We start from the raw sequence: 15,338 nt of genomic DNA, 5'->3' as shown, positions 1-15,338 counted from the left end.
CTCTTAGAGGAAACAGCCCTCTCTAGAAGCTCCCATAGTTCCAGGGCTGAGGATGGGATTTCATGCCCAGCTCCCAGCTCCATGCTGAGATTTGCTCTGCCTTGGGATTTTACAGGTCAAGGACATTCTGCCACAGCTTCTGTAACTTCATGTGCACCCTGCTGTACTCTGAAGACACTCTTTCTTTGTAATCACTAATCACCTCTGGCTCTTACACTCATTCTTCTCCCTCTTCCGCAGTGACCCCTGAGCACTGGGAGAATGGGGCGGGATACTAACGATCTATTTGGATACATTGTCTTGAAATGAGACCAAAAGGGTGTTGGACCTAGAAGGAAGTTCCTTAGGTCACTGGGGTGTTACACATGGGAAGGAGTAAGGAAGTTCTCCTGGGACCTCTGAGTTAGCTGTCACAAGAGCAAAGAAGAAAACCTTTTCGGTTATAAATGTTTGACTCCCAAATTGCCTATTCTGGACCTGCTGATGTAATCCAGCCATTCTCATAGATTAAGCCAGGGAGGCTGCCTAATCTTGGACTTTCAAACTACAAACTGTCTGGTAAAGAAACCTCTTTTCTTCAGACTTAAACAGTAGATTCAGGTAAGTTTTGTTTTCTTTTGTTGTCATGAAAAGCAGGTGAATGCAGACCTTATGGAAAGATATGATTTTTATATTGAACAGAATAATACTTCTTGATTTTCATCATATAATCTGTTTCAATCTGGCCTTCATTTTCTTTTCTTTTGTCAGTATGTATTGGGAAGCACTATGTTGAGTTCACACACTGCTTAAAAATCACAAGTCAAGCCCATGGGAAGCACTGGTCTGGATCAGTAAAAACCCTCAGACTTGAAGAAATCGAGAGGTCAAATAATGATCATTATAATGGTCTTGGCTGAATGTGTGGAAAACTTTGTAAGGGCCAAAATGGGAAACAAAACAATGCCCAAGCTGTAGTTAAGTACAATGCCAGACATAAGAAAAAAAAAAACAAAAACCTTCAGATGCTAGTAAAGGGAGAGAAGCAGAAAAGGAAAATAAGAAAGAACAAAAGCATAGTCAATAGTACATTCTGTAGTGTTGAGAAATCAAGAAAGCATTTCAGGGAGGGAATACTGAGCAGTGGTAAGCAGCAAATACAAATAATATGAAGGGTGGCAAGATGCTGCATGGATTGGTCCTTTCTAACCATGCTGGTCGTGAGAAGATAACTCCTGCTGTGTTTTCAGGGAAATAGTTTCCAGTAGGTGCAAAACAGTGGATGGGAGTCAGGTTTGGGGTCAGTACATCTCTTTCTTAGCCTGACTCTTAAAGCCTGAAGCAGGAGGATAAAGGCTTGAAGGCAGCCTGGGGTACATGGTGAGACCTTGTCTCAACAAAGCAACAGCAAAACCAAACAAACACAAAAGGCAGACATAGTTCAGAGTTTGACTGCAAAGAAAAATGTTAAGAAACCCATGATAGTCATGAAGGAAGTGGAGAAAGGATCCCAGCGAAATCTTTAGAGCAGGCAGGTTTGTTGGTTGGAGGCGCATGTTAGAGACTAAATAAATATTGCTGGACGTTTGGGAGGTGAGACTGAAGTCTAAAGAAAATCGAGAAGAAATAGATGAGATTCCAAGCCACTAGAAAAATAATAACAATTAAAACAAGATTGCAACCGTTTTACTTGCTCAGCCTCAAAATGGATAACCTCAAAACTAAAGAGTCCTAATAGCGGTCACACTAGATTAATAGAGATGGAAAAGTAGCCTGGTTGATGTGTGTGGGCATACAGTTAGACACACGTGCACACATTGATGCTCTATTAATAATTGATGTATTTACACAGTTCCTGAGGTATAAGCTAGTTTGAAGAGACTTAGTGAATGTAAAATTCATTGAACATGGGAATGAAATTAATAGGAGAGCAGACTTTCCTGAAAAACATCTTTTTTTTTTTTTTAATATTTCATTTTGGTTAGCTTAGAGTCAGTCACCTAGGAAGAAATGTTGAAATATCTTCATACTGTAAGCTGGCCTCACGTCCTGTGGGCTGTTGACATTCTTACAGGCGTTGCAGTAAAAGGCCAATCCATTACCGCCTTAAAAGATTGAAAGAGATCGCGCAACATTACTTCACCGCACTTTAAATATACAAGCGAAAAGTTGGGACCCCACCCATCGAGTTAGGAAGCATTTTAACGTCTACACCTGTCGGTTATACCACTCTTCTAATGGGAAGGCTCACTGTGGCCACCCTGGAGCAACAGCCGTAGAGTTGACCAAAGGAGAAAAGTACGCGCCAGTGCACAAGTCTGTCACGAGAGCTTTTGTTTCACTGTAAATCTGAGTTGACTGATAGTCAGCAGCGATCCCGTGCTACAACTGACTACAATTCCCACCCTGACTCGTTGTGTTGAAATGAAATGGCAAAGCAGTGTGGGACTATTGACTCTGTTAAACTTCATGCAAGTCCATCCTCTGGACTAAAATTAGGGCCACAACGAACTCCTTCCTACCGTAGTGGCTCCTGGTTGTTCCAAAGTGAGCTAACCGGTGTGGGAATACCTTAATAAGCAGCAAAATGGTGAGTGTGCGTTGCTGTGCTTTTCGTGGCTGGCTCCATTTAAAGCACTCACCGTCTGTCAGGTTTGCCTTTGGCCCCTCCTCTGCTTTAATCCCCATGTCACCATGACAACCCCTCCTGTTGGTTCCCTGCCTCATAGCAGCACGGACTTGATGCTAGGGCACCCTTTTAAAGTTAGGAACCTTTTGAAAGGAGGCTATCATTTCGCTTACAGGACTCCCCTCATTTAATGAAGCTTATGATGTGGGTGGCGAGAGGTGCCTGCCACATTTTTAGTGCCTGTTATACAGGGGGCAACTTGCCAGGAATTGTCTCCGAGTCTCACTGCAAATTCCATGAGCTACAAAAGACAGTGAAGTTTGGAAACTTTCCCTGTTGTGGTCCTCGTCGCACTGTCTGCGGGTTAGCCCCTGGCCATGTGGGACAGTGCAACAGCTGAAATGTCACCAGGCTGAATTGAAATGGCTAAATGAAGTAAAGGTTGCAGTCAGAAAACCTGGATTTCTAAGGTTTTAGTTTCACTGTTTATGTGTATTGAACTTATGCTGCAGTGATATTTGGGTTCATTTTATAATAATAGTTGTCATTGCTGTTGTTGTTATTTTTATTATTTTGGTTTTTCTGAGGCAAGGTTTCTCTCTGTCTAGCCCTGACTGTCCCAGACTTGCTTTGTAGACCAGGCTGGCCTCGAACTCACAGAGATCCACTTGTGTGTGTCTCCCAAGTGCTGGTGTTAAAGGAGTGTGCCACCACACCCAGCTTTGGGAATATTTTAATTAATTTTACTTACTTTGTAAATACATTTAAAATTAAAAGCGTACATGAGACACACATACACATTTGTCCTCTAGCAGGACAAAGAAGACTGTGAAAACACAAGAAAACAAAACTCCATTCCACTACCTAGAAATGGCCATTACTAATTTCTATGTACTCCCTTCTTGTTGTTTTTAAGTTAAAAGTTTTTTATTTCCTCCCATGCTTCATTTCAATTTGTGAAGTAAGAGCAAGAGAAAGAAACCAGGAGAGCTTAAAGCGCTTGCCTGAGATGCTGCATTTGCTACAGAAGGGCCCAAAGAGTCTGCCCATCTATGATTTCAAATCCTTTTGGCCTCTACCACTTCCAATCTTTGAACCATAGCTTAATACTGCCCCTGTAAAATCTGTACAAAGAAAAGTTAAAAAGTATTAACCTGATGAAGAATACTAACCAGGAAAAAACAAAGCTGAACAGATCCTGAAATTTTACACAATTATTCATAGTTTTACCTAGGAACTAAAAATATAGTTTAGAATTTCTAAGATTATAATTTTTTTCCTAACATATATTAAAAGAGTATAGATCAACGGAATATTTGTTGTCAGGAAAAGCTGTTAATATATATGCAGTTACTTTGTAGTTTGGTTAGAATTGAGGTATTTTAGAGATAAATTTTAAATAGATTTGTTAGAGAGAGAAACCGAGTGTATGCACAATAAACTGGAATTAAACCATTTTTTTCCTCATATTACATAATCCTGTATAGAAAGTTCTGAGGAAGCTTTAAAACAGCTCTCTGAAATGAACAAGAGTTGAGCAAGGTCAAGTTGCAATATTCATAAATAAATACCTGTGTGTAAAAATAAACTGGAGTTCTGGATTCTAGCAACAATCAATTTGTAGTCTAGTCTGTGGCTATCAAGTTCATTTCCACTGGCCGTTAATGCAAGCATTGTTTATAGACAGGATTACAGTGGTGTGTTTACTGTGGTGCAGCCCCAAATTAAAATATTTTTATTGCTTGGGTTTCAGAATATGTATGGCTGAGTTGGAGCATGTATTCCTGGGTTTAGCTGGGAGTGGGTACTTTCATGTCCTGTGTTCTTAAAAAAGTGAATACAGAAAGGGTTTGCATTAAATTACTCCTGTGACATGTAGGAGCAGGCATGACGGGCTGCTGCTGTTTTTTATTATACGGCAGATGCTGGCATTTTAAAACAAACACAAACTTCTCCCCTAGACGGGAATTTTCTCCTCTATACGTCAGCTTTGGACTAACTAGTGTAGGCATGTGCCTTCTAGAAAGCATGTAACTTATTATTTTTATAACAAAATGGTCTGAAAGAAAAATAATTATAGTACCAGGAAATTCATACATCAGCTCTTCCCTTCTCTCATGGGCCATAGTTCTAATTATTTTTTCTAATGGTAATTGATAACCAGGTGAATTCCCTTGTTACTGCAGCCTTATAGATTTTTTTTTTCCTCTTAGCTTCTTTGGGAATATTAGACAACCTCCAAGTTCAAATCTGTGTCAGAATCCTGTAGATTAATAATAACTTTGTACAGGCCCAGTTTTCTGGGTTTTGTTGTTGTTGTTGTTCACATTTGTATCAGAAGGTAATGGCAGTTCGTTAGCACTTGTATCTAAAGCTTAGAAGACATACTTCATAGTTGGAGCTTCAGTGAGTCATGATCAGCTATGAAAGGGAGTATCGGGCCCTCCACAGAAAGTCTCACATGTTTCAAAGTGTTCTCTCGCAGGGAAACACAAGTTGCCATTCTTCAAGACACTGAGTCGATGACAGGACCATCTTTCTTTCCTTTAATGTATGTGTAAAGAATTGGCGATGCAGATTTTTCCTAGGGGGAGGTTTCACACAGGCGTCAGTAGTTAACCTTGATATTAAAGCGTTCGATGAGAGGGATTATGCGGTTATTAATTATCATGCCTTGTTTCTGCTTTGGCAGTGGTGCTTTTCCATACCGCGGTATTTGCACGTGGAGCTGTAATTAAGATATAACTGTCACCGCAGGCTGCCTGCAGAAGGCTGCAGTCTCCAGCTGAGAGATAAATGTTAGCGCCAGCTCCTACAGGTTGGATAGCAGAATTGGGGGTCAGGGCATGGATATAAGAAGTACTTGAAATTAAAAACTTAATTGTCACTTTTTTCTAATCCAACATGAAGTTCTCATGTAATGTACTATTTATAATCAACTATTCATTATTGGTTTTTAGATTTCCTAGTCTTTTTAATGCTTTAGAAAATATCCTGACCAAATGTATATGTATATATGTATATATTTTAAAGGGTTAAAAGAATAGGAAACTTTAAAACTGAAGTATATATATATATACATATATATACATATATTTACATGTATATATGTGTGTGTCTCTCTCTATGTATATATATATGCTATCACTTTAGATTTTTTTTCAATTTTAGCATGCAGGTTTTATTTTTAAGGTATATAATGAGATAATAATAACTTTTAACTTGAAAAGTTACTAATTTTACTCCGATCTATTAGGGTCATAATTTCTCTTCCATGTTCACAAAATAATTTTACTTACACAGTAACTTGGGCAAAGAGAGAAAATACTTCACCAGAATATTTCACCAGAATACTCACAGAGAAAAGAGAATCCAATGAGTTATAACTCAGATTACCTTTAAGGTATAGTGACTGTGACTCATATGCAGAGAAACGGAGTTTAAATAAGGATCATTCACCTGTGCTACGTTTTCTCCCATTGCAGGTGTGGTTTTAAGTGGGGCTTAGCTGAGTCTTCCTATCCCAATTCAGACTTAATTCACTGAACAAAAGGAGAGTGTTCTTGCGCCACAATCTCATTTGGGTCTAGGTTCACTGTTGCTGCTTTCTGCTTTCACGCTTTCATTTGAGTTATTATTTCTGCTTTGTCTTCAGTTATGTTAGTCCATCATAACCTTTGAGAATAGGCAGAATTCCCTTATGCACAATGCCATGGGGAAGGGCAGCCTCCAGTTCAATAGTGATGATGCCGTAGTGGAATGCTCCAACCCATGAATCTACCATGTTGTCCTTAAAGTACTGAAAATGGGAAGTTTATAACTCTGGGTATATCGTCAAGGCTTTCCCCCGCCTTTGGTTGGGAACCGTTCATATCATTTACAGTAAGGGGAGAACTTAGACAACCCTCTTTACATTTCTACTATAAAATAATTTTTGTAACAAGAGAGTTGGAAAATGTGGCGAAACAAAGCATGTTGCTTTATGGCTTTGTCTTGCCATGCAATTGTTCAAAGCATCTTACAGGTTTTTAACTTTCCATGTATTTGTCATAATTAGAAGAACTGGTTGCAGAATAAGCAGTTGGAGGCCCTAACTAGAAAGCTAGCTGTCACAAGTCCTTTCATAGGCTTCTCTCATTAGCTACATAATCCAGCACCATCATTGACACCACTTAAAGACTTTTAAGAGGTAATCTTTACTCGGACCAAAGGAAAAGGAACTGCCTAGAGCAACAACAAAAAGCAAAACTTAACTTATGAAATTTGTTACTTTAAGAAATTTTTGCATATGTTATTATAGCAAATGATGATTTTTTTTTTTTAAACCTGGCATTGGTTCTCAATAGCATCTTTCCGTTGATTCAGAATAATGGCTTAATATAACCCCATCCTGGTGAACCTTTCCAAAAGCCAATCCTGTGTTCGCTCAGTCTCGACTGAAGAGTTCAAGCTTTTCAAGATCTGACATGGTATGTGCATATGACATAGACAGAAAATATGAACCAAAAACTAGAGTGGACGTCGCCATTGGTGTTCCTCACAGCGAGGTGTTACTGATCATGCATTCATGTCAGTACCTGACCCTTCCCTCCACTCCTCGTCTTCCCACTACCTTGAGTAAATGACAGCTTGGAAGTCATGAAGGTGAAGAAGGAAGTACGATTGGGGGGACATTTGGCAACACAGAGCCTCACAGTGTGTTAGAGAAGTAAGTTTTAAGTAGGCTGTAGTAGCGACAGGCTCCTGATGCCACCTTAATCCTCAGAGCGTGCTGTGGGAGTCTCTCCATTATCTACCGTTTTACAGATTAGGATGTGGTGGCTCAGGAGGTGAAATGATTGATCCAGGGTGAAGCGATAATGCCTGCCAAGCAGAACTCATGGTTTATCTGATGCCAACGACCCGTGCTTTCCAATACAGAGCATTTTCGCTTCTTTATCTTTTCAAAACCCAGCCACGTTTCAATATAATCACCATCATGTGTAATGTTATATATGTGTTTGCGCCTTTACTTTTCCCGCTTGAAGCTAGCCCTCTTCTCTCCTTTGGAATTCTTAAATTTTTCCCCGAATTTCTAATAATGTGTGAACTCTTGCTTCTATATAAATGATATTTAGATAATTACATTGCTTTTTTTTTTCCTTTTAGACATCCAGTGTTATCTGTAGTATTGGATTTGAAAGCAGCTTTTTCAATTAAAGAAACTAATAGTAGTTAAGGGTCATAGGAGATAACACAGTAGCGTAGGAAGTCTGGAAACAAGCCCCCGTGTTTTGGAGACACATTATCTACCTCTTTTATTTTCTTGCTCTTTTAAACATACTCTTCTATTGACTTGCTTTAACTCAGTAAAATTGGGATATATTTTTTAAACAGATGTCATAAGATGCTTGCTTGCTGCCAAGTAAGAAGAATAAACCAAGATACTGTTGTCGCCATGATACAGGGTAAACTCACAAAGAATCTGAATGGTTCAAAAGACTCTTTGGACTTAAAATGTACAGTCCATGCTTCTTTACTAAAGCAAAAAGTTGTATTTGCTTATATGAACAAAGAGCTATTCAGTTATACCCACCCCCCCCATATATATATATATATATTTAATGTAGCATTTTACCCCATTTAATAATTAATTAAAGGGATAATTGATGCTGTAATCTATCATGTCACACATAAAATAAGATAGTGGTTGTGTGATTTTTTTATATACCTTTTATTCTAAACATTGATTTTTTTCCCCACATATATATAAAATTATATAAGAACTTTTGAGGACTCTTTCATCCATATTACTGCTCTGTACTTGTGTTGAGAATTAAAAAAAATAGCAAGATTTAGAAACATTTACTTAGCATCTGAAATCCATTCTTGGTAATCTGAAGTTTCCTCTAGTGTCTGTGCCTAGAAATTTCAGGCTTTCTCTAAGATATCTTGCTATGTTAAAAAAATTCTGAAGTGGAAAACTGGGCTTGTTCTCTTATCTCTGCATGTACTACAGCAACAATTTTCTATTTATTATCAAAGGTCCCAATGCAGAAACTAAGAGCAAAGAAGAATCTTAGCGATTCATACCCAAATGTCTATTTTATGCCAAAGAAGTATTATGGGTAAATTGTGTGTTACCTGAAAAGGAGCCAGTTTGTAGTACCTCCATCCAGTGGGGTAAATGCAGCCCATTCCAAGGACTTTGCTTTGATGATGCAAGACTGGTGTGTACTTGGACGTTACAGTGAGCTGCAGCTGTCTGGGTTTTCAACATCAGTAACTTCATGGTTGCTCTGCTTGCAACCAAAACTCAGCCTGACTCTAGCTTGCCAATTTGTATTCCTATAATTTTGAAGAGGTTTCAGGGTCCCGTTTCTAGTACAAGAACAAGAATAAAAGAAAAGAAAATGACATATTGAGGTCAGTGCAGTAAAGGAACCTGAGAGGACTTGGGAGGGATGGAGGTGCACATAGAAGGCTGAGGCTCTGAAGAGGAACCCCAACCTGAATTGACAATGAACTGCTACTGTATTTTGAAAAGACTGTCTTGTTGTTTTGTTTTTCTTGTGTTTTAGGAATAAATGGCGATGGCTTTCAAGCTACGTAAAAATTAACCAACCTTGACTTTTCTCATTATTATCTTTCATATCACTTAGGAGTTGTGAGGTTGTAATTGAGCAACAGTTCATAACCTGTGAGGCGCAACCCCTTTGAGGGTCGAACAACCCTTTTACGGGGGTCACCCGAGACCATCAGAAGACACAGATGTTTACATTACATTTTATAACAGCAGCAAAGTCACAGTTATGAAATAGCAATGAAAGTAACTTGATTGTTGGGGGCCACCAGACATGAGGAGCTGTATTAAAGGGTCACACAGTTAGGAAGGTTGAAAACCATTATAATAGAAGCAATAATTACAAAAAAGAAAAGAAAGAAACCATAAACCTCTTCTATTTAGCCCTCTCTACCAACTTTCAGAGCTTATCTAAAGTTAATTATTAGGAACCATTTCCTTCTTTCTTCTACTAACATTGGAAAATATATCCCCCCCCACACACACACACACATACTCCATCCCATTTGTTTCAGCACTGGGGTATACTGAGGCACAACCAGAAAGATTCCCACCATTAGCAATGAGAAGTTCCTTTTCCTTTCAATCTATTTGTTCATTCATTCATTATTCATTTGTCCCTTTGCATTCATTATTATTTACATTCATAATAAGTATTTGGTCAGCATCTATGTCTGGGCCATCCTGAATATAAATTGCAGTTGGTCACTAGCCTCACACTCACGGTATATAGTACAGCTGCTAAGAAAAGTAAGTCAAGGTTACCATCCAGTAGAATAAGAATAGTAAGGATATTTGTGTACATTGCTCAGTGATCTAAGATTGTATTAAGCAGGGTTTGTGGGGAGCATTGTTTTAAGCCTTTGATCAAGCCTACAAACTAGTAGAGTTTCATATGCTTGGTTGGTTTGAGTATGTATGTAAGCAAAATTACTTTTGGGGTAAGTGAGAATGTTTGGGAGTTGAGCTTGTTAGTGAAAATAGAAAATCTTCCATATTAATTACTTTATAGTTCTGGCCAGCATTTCAACCTGTTTAAAAATATTCATTCAGGATATCATGTTTCCTTCTCCTCTTTCCTTTTTCTATCTTTAGCTCCTTTCCCTCCCTGACCTTGGGAATAAGTATTACTCAAGGGGACTAAGATAGCAGCATAGTGTCCTTCTTTTGTGATTGAAACTACATCCAAATTCAGGTACATCATACTTTTCCTTGCTGATGTTTTGCTTTTACACATGCTATAAATTTTAGAATTTTTTTTCTGGGTTATGGTATATCTCATTAGTACTCTGTCTGATGAGAGGACTGAAATATTTCATTAAATATGTAAAAGAGGGAACGCATTAAACGTAGGAATAAAACGTGGTAGGCTAAATTGTTTGATTTAGAGCTGCATTCCTCAGCTTTAGCAATAACCACATTTATGACTCTAAAAACGTGTTTATTTTGAATGCTAGCTGGTGCTTATTGGGAGAGAGAGCCAGATTGGACCCAGTTGAGAATTACCCGTGTATATTTGTAGAAATGGGAAAGTAGATGTGTTTCAGATGTAGAACAGGCAACACTTGCTTCTGGATTCCCTTTGTAGGCTGTGGAAGGGGAAGGAGCCAGCAGTGACTCTCACGTATTTGGGTCACATGGCGGAGGTTGATGCCATTTACTGAGATGGGGAGACCGGAGGAACACAATGTGAAATGGAAATGAAAGAGGAAGGAAAACAGTTGGGCTGTATTTGGACATAACTGAGTTTAAAAGCAAAATAGATGTTAAATGCGTAGTTGGGTCTGACTCTGCTGCTCAAGGGAGATCATTTCAAAGCAGTCAGAGTAGACTAGAATGCCTCCCGTGGAGAGAATGTAGAGGAGAAATGAGTGACATTGAAAGCCAGCTCTGGGGTAGCAGGATGGTGTAGCCACAGAGACCAAGAATACAAAGAGGGTGTTATGGGACCTAAGAACGGTGAGGAGTGTGCTTATTAGACGTTAACTAAGAGAAGTTGGCTGTTATTTCATTATAAGTAAATAATGGCCACCTTTCAGAGAACAGTATAAGGTCTAAACACAAGCGTTTATTAACAAAAGAGAAAAGAAATTAGAGACTGAATGAGGGCTAGGCCCTGAAATCTAGGTGCTTGAATTTGTAAATCCTGAAGACCTGTATCCTTGTCTTGCACTCTGTTTTCGAAAAGCCTTTTGAAAATGGCCACATGAGTCCTTTGCAATGTTCAGAAAGACTGTGAAGTGAAACCAGGCTGAGCCAGGGCTCCCTAAGATGATCTCCAGGAGGTTTCACAGGCCTCAGTGTGTAGGCATGTGCTCAGCTAGATTCTGCTACAACGAGAGGAGCCGAGGCAGAGTGAGCAAAGGGAAGAGGCAGTAGGAATAAACCAGGGAACAAAGCAGACACATGCTTCCAAGAGGCCCGTCCTCGTCGGGGGACATAAGACACAGTTAATTCCTCTCTCAGTGTGTTCTAACAACACATGTGAAAAGTTGTCTGCCAGCGACGCTCACCAGAGACTCGGTACCCAGGGCTTTATGAGGGTCGGCTCATATGGACTCTGCCTCGCACTCGCATTCCAGAATTCCAGACTCGCAGAAGGCAAGCGGTTTCAGCATACACCACGCTGTCTGAAGAAAAAAAAGAAAAAGAAAACTTTCAACGCGGTAAGCTGTCATGCTTATTAGCGTACGGGTGGGAACCCTCCTGAAATCTGTGTTTACAGCTGCCAGCCGAGGGCTGGCCCTCCACACAGCCTGCTGTGTTCCCCCCCCCTTTTTTTTTTTGAAAAAAGTCCAAAGCCTAGCAAAATACAAGCATTGTTGGCACTAAGACTAAATTGAAATTTCTCTGGAATGGTCGTTTGATTAATAAACTGTTTCAACTGCACATCATTGGGAGAGTGAGTAAGCTAATTTCTGCATCAAGAGGCAGTGATACCTGACTGATCGTGGTTTCCAGTCACAGCATAGGTACATCATCACCGTTCCACAGTTCCACTTCTGATCATGAAAGCACCATTTTGAACATGTAATTCTCTACACACAAATCTTCTAGAATAATGGCTGTCGTATGATAAGCATTCAGAAACGCTGGTGGCATTGGCATTAGTGCTGGGAAGTGCAGAATCAGTGCGGTAGCCTATATTTCTTTGGCTAGACGTGCTGTTGCCTCTCTTGGATTAATCGGTTGTAATATCCACCCTACCGTATTTTCAGCTAAATGGCTTTCAGTTTTTCAATTAAAATTCCACTTGAACAGTATCAGAGGCATTTTAATAAAAAAAAAAATTAGTGAGCTCGATTAGTTGATGAGCAGTAAATTGCTCATTTTTGATTACCACATTAACTCTTTCTGGCCATTAGGGTACCATTTAGTAAATTACCTCTTTTAGTACAGTACTCAAAATGTCCCCCAAGTGACCAGAAAGAGTTAATAATACACCAACAGGCTGAGCCATTTACTACCTTCTCGCTGTCAGATCAGCCTCATTATACTAAATGTTTTCCCCTTTTTTAATTGTCGTTTTCTTTAAAAATGAATTATTGAGCACGGTTATTTATTTTTTGGAGACTGTCTGAGCTCAGTGAGCGGCGGGCTGAGCTCAGCTCACTACCACAGCCTTATAGAGGGACTGAAGGGGTTGGTAGATGCTGGCAGCATGGAAGCTGATGGTGAGAACGCATGCGTTCCGCACAGTGCAGAAGAGCATCACAAGTGATCCTGGCTTATTATCTGAACACTGTCAGATCTTGTTACTATGCCTCTCTTGTGCTTGTGTACTAGGCAGAATTATATCTCCTGCTAATTATGCCAGGTCAACTCCAGGTCAACCTTTGTGGGCACAGGAATCCTGTCTTTGCATCACACGCACATGGTATCAGTCTTCCAGTAGATTGCTTTCATCAAAAACTCAAATCCAGCTTTTACCTCCTTGTGAATGGCCCTCACTTTCTTCGGAATAGAAGCTTGCCATCTATTGTTAAAATTATATCTCCAACACAGTTTTGGTTTTCTTCAAGGAACCTGAGAACATTGCTACCACATTCTTGGGAAGAACACTCTCCTGACACCTTAAATAGTTAATTGTTGGGTAGCTTTGACCAAATACCGGGGAGAACAACTTAAAGGAAGAGGAACTGATTTTGCTCACAGTTTCAGAGAGTTTGGCCCATAATTGTTTGAACCCATAGTTGTTTGAGCAGAATATCACAGGGCCGAGAACACGTGGTAAGAGAGAGGAAGTGAGAGATGGAATCAGAAACTTGCCGCAGCCCAATGACCAACTTTTTCCACACAGAGTCACTTCTCAAGGTACTAGGATTCCCAAAAGTAACCACCATTGGGACCAGACATTTGACATGAGTTTATTGGGGACATTTTCTATTCAGACTGTAACATTTCTGCAGTAGTAACTTTGCAGCATGCACACTTGTTTCTTTTTTTTGGTATAGTCTGATCCTTATCGGACTTAACTAAGTGTTTAACTGAGTTACCACTGCGTTATGTGAAATGTTATATTAAGAGTTTTAAGGGATAGAAAACCAATGATCAACGACTGTCTCCCTCACTTACTCAAAAGATGCTTGCCAAAGAGAGTTGCAAGCTGTGTACTCTAAAAATAAAACAATGAATAAAAACCCATCAAAAAACCTTGAAGTCTGATTAGGGAGATGATTAATGAGAGCACTATAGTGTAATACCATCGCATTTAAAAAAGCTCAGTGATAGGAGGGACTGTGCCCAGCTCACTTAGAGAGCTGAGAGAGGGAGAGGATGCTGACCCGGCTCAGGAGTCTGAGGAATTTACCTCAGGGAGGCGAAGTGGAGTCCAGTCTTGCAGAGCAAATAAAAGTCCCCACAGGAAACTGGGCGTCTCTAGGAGAGAGCGTGCACAGAGGCTCGAGGCTGAGGAAGAAGTTCCTCATTGATGTCTTGCACAAAGCAGAAAGCAATGTTGAGTAAGCCAGCAGGGGCATGCCATGGTTTACGTTTTTGCTGAGGTCTTTAAACCTCAGTGAAGGAAAAGCAGGTCATAAGCTCAATGTAGACAAGAGGACTTGGGTACTGGAGATTTTACTTCCTATAGCCTTCCCCTAAACCCATGGTGGAGATAAGAGTATTTGACAGCAAACTGCATGGTTACCCAAGGCAAAGAAAGGGTTACAGAAAAGTCAGGTGTTTGCCCTAACTACCACAGAGGATACCATTGGGGAAAACACTTACATATTAAGAAAATGAGCCCAAGCTTAGAGATGGGCCAGATCACAAAGGAATTGTTCTTCCTTGTGCACTTTTGTATCCATAAAACTTACTCACTTTTGCAAGCAAGCCATCATTTGGTGGACTTGAATTTTATAGCAGACTTATCTGATTTGCTAATAGATGTGAGGTTGCTCTGGTATGCTAACTTACTCCCTTCTCGGTGGGCTCTCTGTGTGTGTGTGTTTGTGTATGTGTGTGAGTGTGTGTGTGTGTGTGTGTATGTGTGAGTGTGTGTGTGTGTGTGTGTATGTGTGAGTGTGTGTGTGTGTGTGTGTGTGTGTGTGGTGGGAGGGGGAAGGTATAATTGGAAAGCAACAACTAATAACCAAACTATAAATTTACTTTAGTATTTTTTGTTTGTTTTTGGTTTTTTGTTTTGTTTTGTTTTGTTGTCCTGCCTTGGAAATCCTATAGAGCTTCAAATTAAAAAAAAAAAGTGTTAACTTTTCCAATGGAAAATAAATTCTCCTTGTTTATTTATAGACTGCATCCATAGACATATTTTAGGAGAATTTTGGTATTTGTCCTAAAGTTATTTTTCTGTTTCTAAGGAATTGTTGTTACCTTCTTGTCTCCATAATTCAGGCGACATACAGAAAACTGTTATTTCAAGTGTCATCAAAGTACTGTTCTTGTTGCTCTTTTAAGAAACAAATTTTTCAGATGCATAGAACCAACATTTATTTATAAATCGTCACATTCATATAGTATTTTTATAGTAATGGCATTTAATTCATAACAACTTGTACTGTATACATTCATTGCTTCATGCTAATAATAGGAGTTATGCTTACTCTCAGGACAGATGTAAAAACTGAATTAATAAAGATCTATGAGTGTATGTGAAACACTTAAAATAGTAGCTGATACGCAATATCCCTATACATGGATTTGCTATCATTA

General features: G+C 39.4%; 1 protein-coding gene across 19 annotated transcripts in view; it reads left to right on the top strand.

Moving 5' to 3' along the window:
- Tenm3 (teneurin transmembrane protein 3) overlaps positions 1–15,338 on the top strand; it is a 2,741,632-nt gene that overhangs the window by 2,480,052 nt on the left and 246,242 nt on the right. The window lies entirely within an intron of this gene.

This window comes from Meriones unguiculatus, chromosome 4 (genome assembly GCF_030254825.1).
Source record: "Meriones unguiculatus strain TT.TT164.6M chromosome 4, Bangor_MerUng_6.1, whole genome shotgun sequence".
Lineage (NCBI taxonomy): Eukaryota > Metazoa > Chordata > Mammalia > Rodentia > Muridae > Meriones > Meriones unguiculatus.
This window is presented reverse-complemented; position numbering and strand designations above follow the sequence as displayed.